The sequence below is a fragment of the Pararge aegeria genome, chromosome 18 (assembly GCF_905163445.1).
Source record: "Pararge aegeria chromosome 18, ilParAegt1.1, whole genome shotgun sequence".
Taxonomy (NCBI): Eukaryota; Metazoa; Arthropoda; class Insecta; order Lepidoptera; family Nymphalidae; genus Pararge; species Pararge aegeria.
The window spans coordinates 11,870,809-11,892,664 of record NC_053197.1 but is presented as its reverse complement, the minus strand read 5'-3'; the positions used below and the strand labels follow the sequence as shown (position 1 = coordinate 11,892,664).

Here is a 21,856-nt window from a genome sequence, read left to right as displayed (position 1 = left end):
GTAAACCGTGTTATGTCGCATGTGTCGCACTGGTTTACAGTTAACAACTTACTTTTAAATGCAAAAAAAACAAAGTGTGTCGAATTTATCTTACCAAATGTAAAGAAAATTGATAAAAATATAATGATAAATGGTGAATCACTAAAAATAGAGACTTCCACAGTTTTTCTGGGCGTGACCTTGGATAATAAGCTACAGTGGGGTGCCCATATAGATTCACTAGCGGGTAAACTAAGCTCGGCTGCCTACGCAGTCAGAAAAATTAGACAGATTACTGACGTTGAAATAGCTAGGCTAGTTTATTTTGCGTACTTTCATAGTGTTATGTCCTATGGAATCTTGTTATGGGGTAAAGCAGCTGATATCGAAACTATATTTATATTGCAGAAAAGAGCTGTACGGTCAATATATAAACTTAAATCACGCGAATCCCTCCGTGAGAAGTTTAAAGAAATAGGCATACTTACTGTAGCTTCACAATATATTTATAACAATATAGTATTTGTAAGACAACATATTAGTCTTTATACACAAAAAGTGGACATAAACAGTCGACTTACAAGAAATGGTCATAAATTAGTGTCATCTGCATATCGTCTGCGTAAGGTACAGGGATCATTTGTGGGATTGAGTATACGCTTTTATAATATGATTCCTAAGGTGATTTTGGACCTGCCAATGCACAAGTTTAAAGAATTTGTTAAAACACATTTATTAGAGCGAGGTTACTATACAATTGATGAATTTTTTAATGACAAGGTTGCTTGGAAGCATCCGGCTCCGCTTTCAGCTCTCACATGATAGAAAAATGAATGTTAAAATACAAAATGTAAATTGTTGATGTTGGAAAAGAGCAACTGCTGAGTTTCTTGCCGGCTTCTTCTCGGTAGAATCTGCCTTCCGAACCGGTGGTAGAATCACTACAAACAGACAGACTTGACGTTTCAAAAGTGCTTATATTAGGCCTACTTGAAATAAATGAATTTTGAATTTTGAATTTTGAATTTTTTAATACGTCTCTTCCAATCTCCTTAACTTGTCATATTATTTTTTGGCACGCCTGATAGCTAGAACTAAGATTTGAACTGAAGTTTGCGAGTCGTGAATAAAACTGTAGCTACGTTATACCGTCGGCGTAATGGAAAACTATATAATTGCAAAATTCAATGATTTGAAATAAATCAAATGTATTTTTTAGTTTACATATATTGGCAACACTACTTGTTTTTTTTTCACTTTTTCTTATTATGTTTATTAATACATAACTATAACCTAAAATAAACTATTTAAAAACTAAATAAAATCTAAAACGTCCTCGAAACCACCGCAGCGAGGCACAGTTCCTAAGATGCTGGCAGCATTGCCCCTTTGGATGGCCAAACTAATTCGTTGGCCAAGGTAATTTTTAATTTTTCTTATTATGTTATAGTTTGAATATTTATTTAGCGTCGGCTTAAAAAGTTCTCAAGCATGTTGTAGCTATCTATAAGTTGAATCATATTTGTAGTAGCCTAGGCTGTTATAAGTATGTCAATATATTACATGTGAATCTGTTGATGGTGCTTTGAATAAATGTAGAAATAAACGCAATGCTGAATTATAAAAATTGTTTAGACGTGCCTCAGAGAACATGCGATTACAACATCACATGGTAGTGGTAATTTAAGCTTAAAAGCCCGCCAATTACTATTGAAACAGCGTATACGCTATTTGCTCTGAACCCCTTTATTCAATAATAATTTTACGTGTAGTAAAATGATTTGAATTTGTAATACCTCAAACGTTAGGTAGAGCGTTCAGATTATTTTAAAATTAAATCTTAAACATATATCTTTGAAAAAAATTAAATACTTATAGTGGTTTTGCTAAAGGCCATCAACAATCCTCTTCATTTCCTCCCAATTGAAGTTAAATGTATAATACTCACATTAAACCAATTTTATCCTGAAATTTAATATCCACTATAAAGAATAAACGTCGTCGCCAATAAAATGGATTTTTGTATTATTGGATTATTGTATTATTTCATTTGATAAAATGTCAGTTAGTTAGTTTTTCTCTATGCCGATGATAAATGCATATACATACCTAAGGCATAGAATATCGTTTCTACAATATAAATGTAAGCAAGAAACAATAAATATTCGGTTTGCTGGCACGGACCGAGATTTGCGGCAAGGCGGGAGGGTGGTTGCTAGGCAACGCTCCCCAGCCTCCCTCCCGGATCACTTTTAAACTTTCATGTCGGGAAGTTTTTAAGGTTTGCTTGCGGCTTTGAAACTCGTCTCTTTTTGTTTATAGCCTCTTATGATGAGAAATATGAGATGGACTTCATAATAATTTAATCCTATTTTCTGCTCTTGACAGATCATAGAAACGCACGTGGGTCAAGACCACCTTTTTACAGTGCAGAAAATAATATATACATAAATATACTACGACAATACACACATCGCCATCTAGCCCCAAAGTAAGCGTAGCTTGTGTTATGGCTATCAAGTTGGCTGATGAATATTATACATAAATATTTATACTATAACACAGATAAAAACCCAGATACTGAAAACCATCATCATCACACAAACATTTTCCAGTTCTGGGAATCGTGCCTTGGTCTTAGAATGCAGGGTCGCTGCCCACTGTGCCAATCGGCCGTCAACGCTAAAGTAAAACAAAATAATTATCAAACTAATAAAATAAATTTATTAACTAATGATTTTTTATTGATTTACGAAAATATTACCTAGCTATTTCAGCCATATCGGTTCATTCGTTGTGGCGTTAATGCGTAACAAATCCTCACAAACTTTCGCTTTTATAATATTAGTAGGATGGAACGCATGCATTAGATCGTTGTCCCATATGCCTTGCGACTTGCTGTAATCTGTGAAGAATTATGTCCTTGATCTCCAACAATATTCATCAGATCTTCATTAAAATTAGACAATACATGCTTGGTAGTATACCAAATAAAAAATAATTAATAAAATCGGTGCAAATTTAACGGAGATATGAAGTAAAATCGATAAAAAATTCATCCCATTTCCCGGAGGAAACTTATTGTTTATCGGGATGAAAAGTATCCTATATGTTGACCGGAGATATCAGCTACCACTGTACCAAATTTTATTTCAATCCGTTCAGTAGTTTTCACGTGATGCCCGGAAAGACAGACGGACAGACATCGATTATAAAGCCCCCGGTCAAAATTTTCAAATATATTAAATGTACAGAATTCTTCTAGTTACAGTTTTATTATAAGTATAGATTTCCATCTTTCACCGTTTGTAGAAAAAGGTATTTAATACATGAAAGTTTTATTATAACGTTGTCGGTTTGTGACGGTGTGCGCGCGAATCCCAAAAATTTACTCTCATCATTTTTCCCTAACGTGCCAAAAGAATTATAACTTCAAAAAGTAGCCTGTATTCCAACCTATAATCTTTCTCTGTGGCTATCATCTTGATCTGTCCAGCCGTGGCGTGATTAAGTAACAAATGTCCGTCCAAACATTCGCATTTTTTTTATTCCACTACAAGTTAGCCGTCGGCTGCAATCTCACAGTGGTAAATGATGATGCAGTCTGAGATGGTAGCGGGCTAACCTGTTAAGGAGTATGACAGTTATATTACACCAATAACCCGAATCGGTTTTACGTGACATCGTACCAGAACTCGAATCGCTTAGCGGCAAGACTTTGTCGGTAGGGTGGTAACTAGCCAATGCTCAAGAGGATCAGACCAGAGAAATTCAGAAACAATAAATTCCCAAATTGACCCTTCCGGGAATCGAACACGGTTTTTGGTGGGTCATATTGAGTACTTTAATCATGTAGTAATTTAATTTCATCAAAATTGTTATGAATCAGTCATCCGCAATAGTTATTTCAGCGCACGCCAAGTAATAAATAAATATACTACGACAATACACACAACGCCATCTAGCCCCAAAGTAAGCGTAGCTTGTGTTATGGGTACTAAGATAGCTGATGAATATTTTTTTTTTTTATGAATGAAATACACATAAATACTTATAATATACAGATATACACCCAGACACTGAAAAACATTCATGTTCATCACACAAACATTTTCCAGTTGTGGGAATCGAACCCACGACCTTGGTCTCAGAAAGCAGGGTCGCTGCGCACTGCGCCACTAGGCCGCCTTAAAGTAATGAATTGTATACGCAAAATTTTGCTACCTTGGTCTTCATTATCGAAATATTTTTAAGGAACTCCAATTTTTTTTAAAATAAGTTATAGTCTATGTTACCTAATTCCTAATAATTAAGCTTTTACTGGTAAAAAAAAAATGGTTAAAATCCAGTACTTTCGGAGCTTTATACTTTCGGTACTTAATATTGTTATTTTTAACCCCCGAGGCAAAAACGACGGGGTGTTATAAGTTTGAATTGATGGGTGGTGCGTGCGTGCGTGCGTGCGTGGGTGCGTGTGTGTGGGTATGCGTGTGGCATCGCAGCGCCCGATCGTATGAACTGTTTTTTTTTCAATCAACAAACCTTTAACAATAAAGTTAACTTTGGAGTAACGTAAATCCATTGATTTAATATGTTGCGATATTTTGTAAGCTCATTGTCTAAATCAGTCAACTTTGACGTTTTTTCATAGAACATGAAAGTTATCGTGTAGCTATGTTACGTTGGTTACGTTAGTTTATTTTAAAACTTAGGGCTACTGAGCGACATTCAACATGCAACAATACCTACTAAAATTCTGTATTCTTTTAATTTTCATAGATTTTTTAAAACACACAAATGATCTTGTAATAGAAGTTGTTGAACAGAATACAACTCTATAATACGTTGGATAGAAAATTAGATTTTTTAACATAATATAATACTTTTTGATTTTATTTTTATTGCATTTTCAGGACATCATAATCGGTGAGCCCAACTATGGCAGGAATGCGGTAAATACGCAAGTGTATATTGTACTCACGCTATAGGTTCATCGAGAGACACATTTTTAGTGGCCGCCCACAAAATAACTCTATTTCCCCCAACAAAGTGTTATGCGCTGAGCATTTTTCTTGTATAAGAGAAGGCTTTACAGACGTCATTTATTAGGATAATTGTAACCATTATTGTAATTATTAACAGATTAACGTTGACTTCAATATCACCTGATCGAGATCAGGAAAGACCCAGCAGGGGGCAATTATGGTAACGATGAACAATTACAAAGTCTCTTTTAATCATATACAAAGAGGTATTCTGTGATACTTTGCACATAGTACAAATAAAGAAATAGTATTCGTGTCCTCTTCGTCTTAACTCTACGTATCATAGACTATAGACTAATAATAATAATACTTAACATTAATAATACTAGCTAATTCATACCATAGTTTCTATGTTACCTAATAAGAATACATCAACATTCATTATCCTTTTAAGCTTCGTGTCTTTTGTGCCATATTTCATACACAGGTAAGTGGCGTGGTGAATTACCTGACACTTTCCGAGATTAAATGAGCGGTAAAAATGTTTTTCGCGTTTTTCACACATTGCGAGCACTTTATGGCAACACTTATGTACTTTAGAGATTTTCTGATGTGTAACAATTCGTTACATTTGATTTTTTTCGCGTTACGCCGAAAGATAAAAAAAACTGAAATTACCTGTATTGACGACCGATTGGCGCAGTCGGCAGCGACCCTGCTTTCTGAGGCTGTGGGTTCGTTTCCAGCAACTCGAAAATTTTTGTGTGATGAGCATTAATGTTTTTCAGGGTATTTTTCTGAATTTCATAAGTATTTATGTATTCATAAAAATATTCATCAGTCCTCTTAGTACCCATAACACAAGCTACCATTACTATGGGTCAGGATGGCGAAGTGTGTATTTATTTATTTATTAGGATTCTGGCAGCGAGATTTATATTACAATACCTTCTTACTACGAAATATTTTATGCATTTAGACTGCTTCAGATTTTATCACTTAATGTTTCTTTCTTCGTATCACCATAAGTGATATTTTTTGTACGATAAGGTTCATTTACATTGTATTATTTAATAATTTAGATTGCGTATCTTTACTTAGACACTCAGAGATTTATATAAGTTTAAACTTATAGAAATCTCTGAGTGTTATATTTAACGTAACTTTATAGAAAAGTCGTAATAAAGTTTAATTGATTACGCAACTATCTAAACCTAATGGATACATTTGATTACACTAACTAAGTTTCTTTTAAATATTTTAAGTGTGAGATGGTAATAACAGAAATAATAGCTGGCTAAGTTTTTGCACATATACCTTTACAGGATATCCGTAACAATCTAAACCTAATGGATACATTTGATTACTCTTACTAGGTTTCTTTTAAATATTTTAAGTGTCGGATGGTAATAACAGAAATAAATGCAGGCTTATTATTTTGCACAAATACCTTTACAGAATCTCCGTCATTTAAAACCATTATAGGAAATGTGCCTTGTGGTGACGGCTGCTCAGAATACAGTTGTATTCGGACCACCCCTTCTCCTCCTACAGGTGTCGTACGAGGCGACTAAAGGAATTTAACAGAGAGTCATCTGTGCTACAATTATCGACTGCGATAACCAAACCGGCTGCGCAGCGTGGTATTTATAGAAAAACCCTCCTGCTCTGTGAAGATTTAGTCCAGCAGTGGCCAGCTTAGGATTATGAGCACGTTAGGCCATTGACAGGTCGGAATATTAACTCATCTCTATCTCTCATAAGAAAGGAGCCCAGTGTCGAGCAGTTGGAAATTATTGGGCCTAATATGTTGCTATTTGATATGTTTGAAATTGCTTTCGTTTTTTTTATTTATTATTTATTACAGAGTGTATCACTTGGGACTATAAATGACTAAAAGGGGTAACCTGGTAACTTCTAGGAACCTGCCAGCGCGAGAGAGACGGAAAATCATGTGCAAATCTCTTAAAAGCCCACCCTTTTTCATTGCCACGAAACGTTTGAGAGGTAATCTTATAATTATTCCCTTTCCGACCATTTTCCGCGATTAAATATTTATACCAGTACCCCGATTTGTTAGGCAGGTTAATTGAGAGACGCAATTAATAATCTGTATGTTAAGTAAAACGTCATTTACAAAACGTTGGTTGCCAGTCGTCAATAATATTTAATCCCAATATTTTTTTATTGTTACATTCACAATGGAACACTCAACTGTTTTATACAACTAACTATTATGCTAATTGTGGTTTTGTTTTGTTATTTCGAAATGGGCTGTGACGTCATAGTCACAGAATTGCTCCGATTGTTTGTTAAAAATATTTTGACAAGAAAATTAACGGTTGCCCGCTGTCAAAATTGCCACCTAATTAGGTGCCCGCGCCAGTAACCGCCCTCTGTCGATTTGGAATTAGAACGGTAAACTTTTTTATTGTCGCCACGTGGCAACGGGTTTTATGTAAAGACCCCTTGTTTTCACTTTTGAAACATATTAACTTTAATTAACATTTAGCTTCATAACATCATTCCTGTGGGAAACCTTTTCAGAGTTTCATACCAAAATCCGTGTACATCGTTTTGACTTGTGATTTTAGATTTTTGTCATAAATTTAGATGTACAGTTAGGTAATTAAATGTTAACCAAGATTTTTACAAGACGTTTATCACACTCTTTTTTTATTGACGATGTGGAGAATTTTAGAACGTAAGCGTAAAATCTAATCTCTTCTATGAGGGAGAACGCCTTTGCTGGGACACTGATGATGCTACACGTTTCAGTGTCGCTTATTCTGTATTACTGTTTACCTGCAAACTTTCGGCCAAGTTTACTTTTTAAAACCTTTTGTACGTGTACCTAGCTGACTACTAAACAAACTCGCGATACTCTCAAATGTTGCCAATTAACATGATTCGAGTAATCGCTAGACCATCGTGCAATTTAACTATGAACAACATGGTGAATTATATATTGAAGATTACAATAAACAAGATTTATTGCTTTTTGTAAAGGTGAGAAACTGCGCTGGCGTCATACAAGCTCGTATTCTTAAAAGCGCGCCAGTTAACATGTTTTTTGTGACTACTGTTAACTATATAAAACAATGTGCATTAAAATATAATATACATTAAATTGAATAAACTTTATTGCTGTAGTAAAGCTTTTCGTTCGCGTCAGTACCTGGGCTGGCTATCACGCGTGACGTCAAACAAACTAGCGGTAGTCTTAAAAGCTCGCCAATTAACTTGCTAACTCCTAGAACACTGAGGTAGTTTACTATATAAAACATAGTGTGTTATATTTTCAAAATTTTAATTAAAATAACTCTATACTATGAAAAATAAGCCTAATTTATACGTAATTTGTAATTTTTAATTTCTTCAATCTTTATAATGTCGCGGTATGGAGTATAAACATTGTACTCCTGTTTTTTGCGAACTATAGCCCATTAAGGTTAATTTTCATAGAACCTATATCTTTAAATTCCGCAAAGTAGCGCCTGCTTCTAGCCAAAAAAGTAAAGATTTTCGTACGCGTCAGTACCTAGCTTGGCTATCACGCTTGACATCAGACAATGTCGCGGTTGTCTTATAACTCACCAATGAACACGTTTGACCAACGAAAAAGAATATCTTAATAAAACATAGTTTTTATACTATTTTAAATTCCGCAAAGTAGCGCCTGCTTCTAGCCAAAAAAGTAAAGATTTTCGTACGCGTCAGTACCTAGCTTGGCTATCACGCTTGACATCAGACAATGTCGCGGTTGTCTTAAAACTCACCAATAAACACGTTTGACCAACGAAAAAGAATATCTTAATAAAACATAGTTTTTATACTATTCGTCTAATATTAGAAATAACATAGACACACGCCTATACAATAATACAATGCTGTATAATAATTTCAAATCAACCCATAGTTTCGAGTTTTGCGAAAACTAACAAACGGAAGCCGAATTTTATACATTAATACCACCAACCTACCGAACAATATTATAATTCAGAAAGTCCATTTGATTATTGGTTCTTTTATTTGTTTGGCGCTGATCTTTGAAAATTTTGCAGCGAAATAGCTAGAATCCTGGATAAGGACAAATAATACTTATTATCTTAATAAACTTGACGGCCGATTGGGGCTTGGAGTTTGCAGCGACCCTAATTTCTGAGCCCAAGGCTCGACTCCCACTACTGGAAAATGTTTGTGCGATTTGGCTTTGGCTTAAACAATCGTGACTGTTTTAACCTCTATTCTTTACTTATGATAAAATAAAGTCGCTCACGCTGCTTGTTCGCTTATATCTTTAATACTACGCTTCTAATTTTAATGCACTTTTCAGCAATAGATAAAGTACCGTATTCAAGAGGACGGTTCATATGTAGATAACATTCATATTATAGGAGAGAAATGCAAGGAAATTTGTAATGTCATGTCGTAAAAAACATATATTTGTTCTTCCACTGCAAACGCTTGCACATTTTTATGTTCGATGGAATTGTAATCACTCCAAAATGTCCCACATTAATTGACAGCCGATTGGCGCAGTTTGCAGCAACCCTGCTTTCTGAACCCAGGGCCGTGGGTTCGATTCCCACAACTGGAAAACGTTTGTGTGATGAGCATGAATGTTGGTCAGTGTCTGGGTATTTATATGTATATTCTAAGTATTTATGTAGATTATTCATAAAAATATTCATCAGTCGTCTTAGTACCCATAACACAAGCTACGCTTACTTTGGGGCTAGATGGCGGTGTGTGTATTGTCGTAGTATATTTATTTATTTATTTATATTGCACGCGTAGGAAGCGTATTTTGATAGTCATCATCCGCAACCTATTAAAATCCCACAGCTGGGCACAGGCTTTATTTCTCGTTGGAAAGATGGTTTTAGAGCATTGGCCCACCAAGTTGTCTAATGAGGGTTGGTGGGCTATTTTGCTAGTTTATTTATATAAAGAAAGATAAAAATAAATAAACTTATATAATTGGCAGGTATTTTTCCGTACGCGCCAGTACCTGCGCCAGCTACGAGGCGCGACGTCAAACAAACTCGCGGTAGTCTTAAAAGCTCGCCAATTAGGGGCTAAAAGCACCTTCGGGTCTCGCGGATGCGGTTTCTGTTCCTTCATCAATTTTGTACGATACACTCACTTCACTTCGGAACTTTTCCCGTATAGATAAATCTGGGAAGCTGTGTGATGTTTTACATTTATTTATGATCTTTGTTCTTACGATGTTGGGTTCGAGTTTTTTTTTACTTTTTGTACAAGAAAAATGCATTAGCAACATAAGGCATTTATGGAACGTGTAAGTCCATCAATGCCTTATTATGGCAAGGGCTTGTGTATTACCAACTTTTCTAAAACATATTTTCACTTGAACTCATTTTGTCAACTACAAACTTTGATAAGTTACCTCCTTGGTTGCCATGTTTTGAAGTAAAAGATCGTTCCATTTTTAAATAACACGACAGATAGAGTTTACTATGTAATATATTCGGCCGCTAAACCACGACAGATATGGATTTTCATACTTTGCAAAAGTTCTCTGCCGCTGCTCGCATAATATATTTGGCCAGTACAACAATTTCGATTTATCTCGAAGAAAGTTGTCAAAATAAATATCGAATTTTTCAGAATTTCCAAGCATGTTTGAGATAAAAAACAACGTTCATAAGGCAAACTTAACTCTTAAGGCAACTTAGTCAACCTTGGTCCATTCGAAATAAAAAAATTCAAACTTCTTTTGCTGCACACCTAATGGTACGTGATAAAGATAATACGCCCTTAGCGCTCTTGATTTTAACTCGGTAAGTGGTAGGTGAAACGGAAGCCCGAGGCAAAAAAGATGAGCCCGAACAATTCAATATTTTCAAATTCAAAATTCTTTTATTTCAAATTTACTATTATAATACAATACTCTATAAGAACTTATGAAACGTTATGAATTTCGATTTGTAGTAACTCTACCACCAGTTCGGAAGGCAGATTCTAACGAAAAGATTTCTCACAAGATTTGTGAGGGATGGAAACGGAGAAAGTATTAGAATATCGATAACTACATAAGAAAAAAAATACATACCGATAATGGAATGTATTAATTTACATAATATTTTATAATTATGCACCGCCTGCACTCTGTTTTTCATATGTTTTCCTAATCCGATAGGCCGCCTTTTGTATTCGGCTTCTGTCTTTGTTTTTTTATTCTTCTTTTGTTTCTTTAACTTGTAGTGGTGTGCAAATAAAGTGTACCTATAGTAGCTATTAGTATATACTTGTTTATTATGAAACAGTATACGTATAAGAGGTATCTAAAGAAGCTGTTATATTCGGGCCTGGATAAACGCGGCATCCGCCCCGTAGCTATTAAAAACTTATTAAACATCATCTCGAGCAATTACACCCCTCCCACGCACCCCTTTCTAGTCAGAAATTGCCGACGATATCATTGGCCGTTATATTGTAAGGGCTTTTGATAATGGCTATCGAGTGTTTAATAAATATTAAAATAATCTCACATTTAATGTGGGCAAAATTTAATCTAAGTATAAAATATAGGTAGGATTTAAATAACGTTTTTAAAAAAGCCCAAAATGCATGTCCTGATCTAATTAAGGAATATAACAAACTAGAACGAATTCAAAATAATGCTAGTAGGCCGTGGCGTGCATAGAGGGTATGCACAGGGTATGCAGATGATATAAAATTAAAAAAACCAAACGAGTTATAAATACTTAAGAGTAGGCTTTTAAAAACTTTTGCAATGCCCTAGCCTTCAGTTTTTTTATAACTCAACTGGAGGTTTTCTTTATTTTATATCATTGCATACCCTATACATACCCCCTATGCACGCCACTGCTAGTAGTTTCATATTTGGTTTGCTCAAGCATGACCATTTCTCGGATTCTTGTTTAAAGCTCAAGTGGTTACCCATCCGCCTTCGCCGGAATCTGCAAAGGTAGTTTTTCTCTTCTGTACTGTGTATTCCTACGACTCCTTCAAACTCCTAAGATGATAAAGGTCCTTGGTCATGGCGGACCTCTTCGGCCATCTGAGATACTTATACTGCAAATGCCTAATGTAATTTAAAATTTAGTTTTTAGTCATTGCCATTTGCTTATAGAATGAGCTTCCTATCGAAATACAACGTACGGAAACCCTCGTTGAAATCAACGTCAAGAATTAAAGTAGGTATACCAAAACGCGCTGCATCCATGATGAGCTTACGAGTAGCACTAACGCCATCCTCACGAACACACCTTAGCACAAACTAGCTTTATCCAACAAGCTATCCACATTATCACCATATCAATCCATTACCAGCCAACTACAGGGTAGGGGCCTTAGTCCAACACGCTGGCCCAGTGCGGATTGGTGGACTCCACACTCCTTTGAGAACATACTGGAGAACTCTCAGACGTGCAGGCTTCCTCACAATGTTTTCCTTCACCGTTGAAGCAAGAGATATTTATTTGGTTAAAACGCACATAACTTAGAAAAGTAAGAGGTGAGTTCTGGGATTCGAACTCAGCCCACCGAAAGTGAAGCTATAAACTAATTACCTACTGCCGGTGTATCTATGGCACCTATTTAATTTATTTTAATAAATCCACGAACAAAATAAAACGAGCTTGGAATTGCGAGTTTCTTACGTATACTATGTCCATCAAAGGACACCAGTCTTCTGTATTATGATGATGATGATAAATTTATAAGAGGCTGGGATTAGCTTTTTTTTTTCTTTACTAACTTGAGCTTGACTTAACTTTCTGGGGGCCGAGTTAGAATGGTTGAAAATGGCACTCTAACTCTTCTAAGTTATTTGCGTTTTAAGTGACTAAAATATCACTCAAAAGTGAAGGAAAATATCGTGAGGAAATCTGCCTGAGAGTTCGACATAATGTTTTCAAAGGTGTGTGGAGTCCACCAAACCGCACTGGGCCAGCGTGGTGGACTACGTGCCTTAAGCCCCTTCTCATTGTGGCAGGGGAGCTATGTAGTGGGCTGGTAATGGGTTTAGGTGATGAACAATAGACGTACCAAGCCATTGGATAGAATCAGGCGTTACTTTGCGGAAATCCATGACATATATTATGAAAATAAAGCTTAATTTGCTATACTCCGGAGATGTTGACTTTACAATAAATAATTGTTAAGTCCAATAAAAACAACAATTATTCATTGTAAAGTCAACATCTCCTGAGGATGCTGCGGTTTCGAAGCGAAACGTGCGTAGAGGGTACATTGCCGAAGATCTGTTTCGTGTGGAGTATAAGGATTAAAGAAATTATAAATTACACCATACAGATTGTCCTGCTTTTCGAGGAGTAAAGCAAATTAAGCTTGATTTTCATAATAGATGGCCCATTGCATATAAACAGAGGAATACTTCACAGGGCGACAAAGGACCCGGCCTGCATTGTGCCGCCCTGTGACCTATAAAGCAACTTGAGGCCTCAGGTACCTGTACCCAGCAGCCATCCTACTGACTAAAAGACAGCACTGCTGCTTGCAGACAGAAATACTGTTCTGCGTCAGAAATAAGCATGGCTTACTTCCTTGGACGAGCTCTGTTACGAAAATCTACCACTATAATTTAAAAAAAATTGCGAAAATAATTTTAGGTTTGATTTATAAATACAGGTGTATTAGCTATTTAGATTGAGTAAGAGCGTTGGCGGCGACATGTTTCCTGGGGCTACACCGCTTCCGGCGACCGAGCGCTGCGCTTCACGGCTGTATGAACCTTCCTGTACCTACCTAGCACAATTTACCTATCCATCTATACAAAATGACTATTTCAAATCGCGAATTGTGCTTTAGGCCATATCTTTACTCCTCACTTACTTATATTATCACTAGGTTTTAACTTCACATTTTAGATTTTTTTGTATTTCGGCGGGATCAGTTTTCCTTGTCAAACCCGGTTTCCAATATGCGTACTATCTTTATAAATAAATTGTATTCATCTTCATCCACAGCTCATTAGTGTCCTACAGCTGGGTATAGGTCTCGTCTCACAAAAAAGAGACGGTTTATTAGGGCATAGACCCAACACGCTGCTCCAACGCGGATGAGTGGGCTTTAACGACTATTATCACTAGCTCACTAAGTAATAATAACCGGTACCGATGGCTTAACGTGCTCTCCGAGGCATGGGGGTTGACGCCGCCTTTATACTAACTCGAGCCGGAACTGAAAATTCACAATACCTAAAAATTCTTGGCCGAACCCAGGATTTAAATCCGAGACCTCGTGGTCCGAAATTGAACATGCTAACGACTATACCAACGAGGCAGCTCTTCTGGTACTATCGCATAAAAACCAAACCACAATGTTGCCTATTTATCGGTTTATGCAGGATATACTTCGGTGAATGTGCTCAGGAACTTTACAATTTTGTTCCTTCTTTGCCATTCTACCATGGAATAACGAAACGTTTTTTATCGTATCTGATACGCAAGTAGGTACAACCTGTTTCCTTGCACGTATAACTTGAGTACCTTTAATGCAAGAATGAAACCTAGCTCCAGCCTCCAACCTAGACCTCATCATTCTATTCCATCTTTCCGACAGTCATGAGTCCCGTAAAGTGCTAACCTATCGGTAATAAAAGACCTACTAAGATTTTATTGCAAAAGTGAAGTTTCTTGGATTTTACTTTCCGCAGTTACTTTGCCATTTGTGACATAGCTAGGGAATTATTACAGTTTACGAGTAGTAATTACCTACACTCGGGCAAAGTCACGGGGTAAAACACTAGTTAGCGGATGCCCGCGACTTCGTCTGCGCATTTCTAATTTCCTCTGAGACTGTGAAGCTTTCCCGCGTTACGTATGCTCGTCTCGATAATATACAAATTTTCGTGTCTCGACTTCACATACCTACATATAGTTTCAACAACATAGTTTCGTATAAGCTTCTGAGTTCTTTCTCGTTTCACCGTGATAAGGGTAGATTTCCATTAAATGAATCCTTTCTTAGCCAACGTACGACGCGTAGACACTAAAAGAACCCTATTTAATTTTAAGTTTGTATTTCTTAATAAAAAAAAATAACTAGGCAACGAAAGATAAAATCTACGAAACATTGCACTACAATTTTATTGCTCTAATAGAGATGGCTCTAGCTACCAATAAGACCGTCTTTCTAGCTTTTCTTAAGTTTCCCTATACATTTAAATACGAAATACTGTAAATAAATATCTAAAAAGGATAAAATGTCGATGTGCACATTGTAACAAGATTATTCAGCGCCAAGATCGCGCTGTATACAGCCACGTGGCCCCAATAATATTTGAAAAGAGGTATAATTTGCCTCTGAGCCCCACTACATGTATTAGGGAATATCGCAAAGTAAGGGAGTGGATTGGGCGTAGCCGACACATGTCCAAACAAATGTCGCAAATTATTGATGATTTTCTACATCCTATAATAAAATTCATGTTTTTACATTCTATCTATAATTAATATTTGGTAAAGTTGATACGGTATGTTTGCATGGATGTCAATTCGATTTTTACAGCATAGAGTCGTCATGCTACTCCAATACGGGTTGGCGTTCGTTAAACCAAACCGATAAAAAAATCAATAGATAACAATATTGATTGGTTTTTACATCGACATAGATATTTATAATGACGATAAAATGCACTATAGACCCAAAGCTTATGTAGTGTACAATTTTAGTAGATTTATTTCAACTGCATCCGAACTGTAATTTCGCACTTAACCCACAGTTCAAACACAATCTTTACAAATATAAGTCAAGGGTCGCTATTATTAAAATACCGTAATACACGTCTATCTTATTTTAGAGATTAAATACAACAGGCCCTGTGGCGCAACGGATAACGCGTCTGACTACGGATCAGAAGATTCCAGGTTCGAATCCTGGCAGGGTCGGTGAGATTTATTTTATTTCTGGAACTCCGATGTGATTACTTTTAGTCTCAGTTTGTTTATTTTTAACCTATTTCTAAAAATGGAGCTCATTGAGTAAAGTTCATATATTTTGAGGTTTTTTGTCATTTATGCTATTCCAAATTTACACCAATTTTTTATAATTCTTTCTATTTAAAATTAATTTTTTTTATTTATATTCTTTATTTGTACTCCACATTAAGTTTAGAAAATCAAAAAAAATAAAAGGACAGACACTTTAAGTAGGTAGGTATTGCAAGCTACGCTTACTTTGGGGATAGATGGCGATGTGTGTATTGTCGTAGTATATATATTTATATTTATTTACTGTACCTAATACAGGCCAAGAGTTTCCTCTCAGAATGAGAAGGGTTTAGGCCGTAGTCCACGACATACCATTATGGATATTATTTTCAGCCATGTTTATCCATGTTTGACGGCCGACTGGCGCAGTGGGCAGCGACCCTGCTTTCTGAGTCCAAGGCCGTGGGTTCGATTCCCACAACTGGAAAATGTTTGTGTGATGAACATAAGTGTTTTTCAGTGTCTGGGTGTTTATCTGTATATTATAAGTATTTATGTAAATTATTCATTAAAATATTCATCAGTCATCTCAGTACCCATAACACAAACTACGCTTACTGCGGGGCGATGTTTGTATTGTCGTAGTATATTTATTTATTTGTCTAGAGATTTATTATAGTAGGTTTGTTAGGAAGGATGGTTTGATGGTATTAGGAAAACTATAGCCTATAAATAGTGCAACACTTCGCATCTATCTGAAATATGCCTCTAAAAACACCGGCAACCATGCCCTTCAGATCGAGACAGCAACACTGCTTGGCGACAGAAATTAGCATAGCGGCAGTACTTCCTAGGACGACCTCTATGCAACGCCATTAATTAAGCAGGTTTGGCTAAACACGAAACCAATGCGTCGAACTACGTTGGCGTAGAAATTTGCGTCCAGAGTGAAACCAATCACAAAATCCATACAAACACGTTGACGGTGAATGCAGCACCCACTTGGGACGCTTTGTCATGCCCGATTAATTTATTCCTCCATGTCCTATGTTTTCTGCAAAAAAGTTCTCGCTCTCGAATTGGTAACCCATTTTCGTCAGAATGCTAGGACTGATGTAGCAATACAAAAAAAGATATTATTTTTTCATATACATAGGAACAGCAAAGAATGCAATTATGCTTTTATATACTTACTAGCTGTTGCCCGCGACTTCGTCTTCGTTTGATTTTGTTATTTGATGTGGCGTTAAATTTGGTTGTAGATCTAAAAAAAATTAAGTATTCAGTATCGCTAAGCTTTAAATGAGGGTTTTGCTGCTGTCCGCTGAGGAGTTCTGTCCTCTATCTCCAACCAAAGTTTTGGCTAAATGAAACACATATTATAACCTCTATTGTACAAACATAATTATTTAAATCGGTTATAACTTGTCGGAGTTATGGTGTAAAATCGTCAAACACTCATCCCCTCTCCCAAAGGAACCAAGCTTAATGTCGAGCTAAAAAGTATCCTATATTACTTCTAACACTTCCAAGAATATGTGTACAAAGTTTCATGAGGATCGGTTATGTAGTTTTTGCTTGAAAGCGTAACAAACAAACTTATATTCACATTTATAATGTTAGTAGGGATATACGTTTATTGTACATAGCACAAAAGTACTGAAACAAGAAAGCGACTGCACAACACATGGTGTATAATGCAAATTGAAATTCAAAATTCATTTATTTCGAGTAGGCCTAATATAAGCACTTTTGGAACCTCAAGTATGTCTGTTTGTAGTGACTCTACCACTCTACCCTCTAATTTATCGTTACATAGCGATCTTTTCCAGGCAAAGATAAACAAACATTCTATATCCATAGTAAAATTATGAATAAATGCCAAAGGATTTCTCTTTGTTTGTCGGCTCAACAACTGTCCCGATCTTGTATCCCGATAAAACATATCACATAGAGCAAACCCACCAAAGATCAATTTAATTCCTGTAAAACAATAGGATAACGTTTCCCTAATGATTCAAAAATAGCCTTACTGCCCGTCTTCAAAGCTAAAGTAATCTTGGCGAAATTTTGTATGGAGAAAGCTGGCATCCTGGAGACATCGGATACTTTTGACTATCAAAAACCAAAAAAAAAAACGCGGACGCTCCCACGGGCAACTGCTAGTTTGTTATATTTATTATTCATTTATTCATCCAAAGTTATAAAACTCATACGTCTTGAAGTGCACGTATGTAAAATATGTCTTATAAGTTGAGAACTAAGTTGTTTTAATTGGTTCTCCGCTATTCGGAATGGATGCGAAGTTTTAATCCTTAAGCCGACATTAATTTAAATAATTTATAACATAGTACGAGTATTAACGCTTCATCTTTAAAAGATAAAGCAGAAGACATCAGAATACTACAATCTACCTGCAAACTTATCAATCAGGATTAGCTCTTTCATCGAAATATAATCAGGATTAGCTCTTTCATCGAAAACACGTGAGTTTTTGGTTTTATAATTCATACTAAAACCCCCTCGGTAGCCAGTCTACTGAGACTGGCTACCGAGGGGGTTTTAGCTCCCGGAGTATCCTAACATGTACTGACATGTTAGGATACTCCGGGAGCTCCTAGGAACGGTTCCTGCCTTGCACAGCACGATTAGAGGTGGTGATGTGACTGCTAGTTCTAATCGAACAGTTCGAAATCCTGATGTCCCTTCGTCTGGGACTATTAAAAAGGAGAATTGGCGCGGTTAGCACCACCGCTTTGGCTTCTCTGAGCGGGATCAATCTCGCTTGGCGGCCTGCTTCTTGACCAGTACAGTTTCGCAGCGGGAGACTGCCGCCTTCAACGCACGCAATGCTGCTACCACTCCTGTAGGAGAAAGATCTCTTCCAACGTCGCTCACTCTTCGATGTATGCTGCCTCTGATGTTCTCCCGGTCTCCTCCGCAATGTTCACATTTTGGTGTAGCCTTACGATCAATCCGTCACTGGTACGCTCCGAAACAATCATGCCCAATGAGTACCTGAGTCAGTGTAAAGGTGACATTTCCACTTTTCCTTGACAGCCAGACCTCAAAGTTTGGAAGTATAGCACTTACAGTGAGTTGGCGTGCGTTGGTGCTATAATTCCAAACTACTGAATCCGTGGTAAAAAAAACATAAACGAAACCGTTTTGCCTTTTGGGCGAATAGAATTCGACCTAAATCGATACAAAAATACATGTGGTTTTAATAATTCAATATCAATATTATCTTTGATCTTTTAAACAATGGCGAAATATTCAAATTGTGGCATTTGTTGCGGAATATGATACGTACTAAAACTGACTACAAAATATATTCATAACCCTTCATATTGTTATCAATATTGAAATACCCTTCCCTATAATACGATTGATATACATCATCAAACAATAGCTCTATATGCGAATAATTCTATAAAATGCCATTCAGTACGCGATCTGCTTTTGAAAAGCGGCGCAACCCAAACTAGGGTTAAGATTGGGTCACGTCTTGTTAAGTACAGTAGTTTTATCACCACTACAAATAGGCAACAGAAACGGAATGATGAAACTTGTAAGTCGTATTTAAATCGTTTCTTTACGTCGTCCATACTAAATGATAGAAGTATATATTTATTTTATTTATTTATGCATTTATTTTAGACAACTATATGCCCATATAAACAACAATACTATACAATATATAACAACGACTGAAAAAACTAACAATGTAATAAATAACAACTATATAAACATAAATATAAAAAGTACCTTAACCAAAAACAGTTTTTTGTCTTGCTTCCCTACAGCTACAGTAACGGTAGACCATTTCCTCACGCAAAAATTCCGAAAATAGGCTGTTGTTTCACCGAGTCGGAACGCTATCTTTAAATAAAGTGGCCCTCCATTGTGTTAAGTATTTTCCTTACCATATCCTCTATGGTTTAAAATGGTTTATATAAAACGCTCAGCATAGCCCAGTTGGATGTCCTTAACCAGCCGAATGACAAACATAGTGTAGCTGGACGTTTAGATTTTGCTCCATTCAACACATCAATCGTATTTTGCACAAAAGCAAGGTTCTCCAACACGATCATAAGCTTCTGCTTTGATTGATCCATTATCAGGCACATAACTTCAAAGCGGAAGAAAATAATGAATCTAGGTCAGAATAAGCTAGTGGCCAAATTTCCACTCTAGATTCGGATATTCAGAAAATGATTTTTAACTTGACGCTTTTGCGTTCCGTCACTTCAGCTGCTATATTCACGGCAGTAAATGTCGTTTGTGTTTGCGCATAAGTTTATATAGACACACATTTTTAGATTCGTTTGGCCTAAATAATACCTAATTTTGAGGTTAAATCGGGTCACGGATTACTACGGCAAGTAAAAAATTGCCTTCAGCGGCTCCCAGCGACTTGCCTGATGTCGTCTATCCACCTAGTTGGAGGTTGACCTACGCTGCTTTTACCGGTGCGAGATCGCCATTGCAGCACCTTGAGACCCCAACGTCTATCGGTTCTCTAAGCTATGTGCCCCGCTCATTGACACTTCAGCTTCACGACTAGCTGAGCTCACTCTAGTTCTTCTTCGGATCTCCACATTTTTGATTTGATTACGTACTCCTGGCATAGCTCTCTCTATCGCCCACTGAGTAACTCTGAGAATTCTTATGAGGCCCATAGTAAGCGAACACGTTTCAGTTCCGTAAGTCATCACTTACGGACTCACGAAGTACTCGTCAAAAATTTCGAGTGCAGAGCTCCCAACTATTACCGTGTGGGGCGGGACATGACCGTTAGACGTAATTTTCGTCTTGCTCATGTGCATACGAGGGCCCACCTGTTGAGAAACTCTGCTGAGGTCATTAAGCATAGCATTAAGGTCTCTGCCATTATTACTACATCGTCGGAAAGCCGAAGTTGAGTGATGTAAGGAACTTACTCGCCGTTGATGCTGAGTGAATTTTGATGCCAAGCCCGTTCCAAGGCCCGTTTAGCCTCGTGGTCTGGTCCGGTATACGGACAGACATTGTGGCGTTGTCGTACAAAAACTTCAACACTGGGATGTGCTGATAGTCAATTCGTCATCTCTGCAGTGACCGTAACACAGCCCAGGTTTCTACAAAGGCTTTCTTTTAGACACCAAACGCTAAGCAATGAAGCCGGTTATACTCCTCGGTCTTCTGTATCCTGCCGCAGCGTATATATTAGGTCTATGGTACTGAAGCCCTTTATGAAACTAGCTTGTTCGGGAGGCAGAAAGCGTTTTCGTAATGACTTTCGAGAACAACTTGTAGACATGGCTCAACAGGAAAATGGGTGTGTCGTTCTTCAGCAAGGTATTGTCACCCTTTTTGAAGAATAGAACCACCACGCTCCTGTGCCATGCCTCTGGTGTTGTGCTTCGTTGAATGACGACAACGTTGAAGGACTTTAAGTATCGGTCTTCCTCCCGCTTTCAGGAGTTCTGCTGTGATTTAGCTCTTTCATTTAGGCCATTTTTAATCATTTAATTAGCATCAGGCGTATATTTATATTCCACTGCAAGATACCCTTGACTGCAATCTCCGCTGATGGTAAGTAATAATGCAATCTAAGATGGTATGCAATCTATGATATATAATCTAAATCAAATGCTTAATGATTTAGGCTATGTCTAACTATAGAAACGCTTCACCAACGCTTAGGTGATAACTATTGATAAACGGTTGATGTACCTATGCCTAGGAATTTCCTTAGATTAGGCATTCGTTATTTAGGCAAATCCTTGTTCGTCTTTAGTGAAAACGGGCGCAAATCATCCATCATATGATATCATCATATAGCTACCGTCGCTAAGTTTACCTAATCGGGACAAATATTTACCGTCGGACTAAAATAAACCTCCTTACCTTTTTGTTCCAGAAGCATTGAGTTTTGTTACATACGACTAAATGAAGTATTCT

The 21,856-nt window shown here is 36.9% G+C and overlaps 1 non-coding gene across 1 annotated transcript; it reads left to right on the top strand.

Moving 5' to 3' along the window:
• The first annotated feature begins 15,795 nt into the window (after positions 1–15,795).
• Trnar-acg lies at positions 15,796–15,868 on the top strand. The gene has a single exon. It is a non-coding gene; the product is annotated as a tRNA-Arg (tRNA).
• The last annotated feature ends 5,988 nt before the right edge of the window (positions 15,869–21,856 follow it).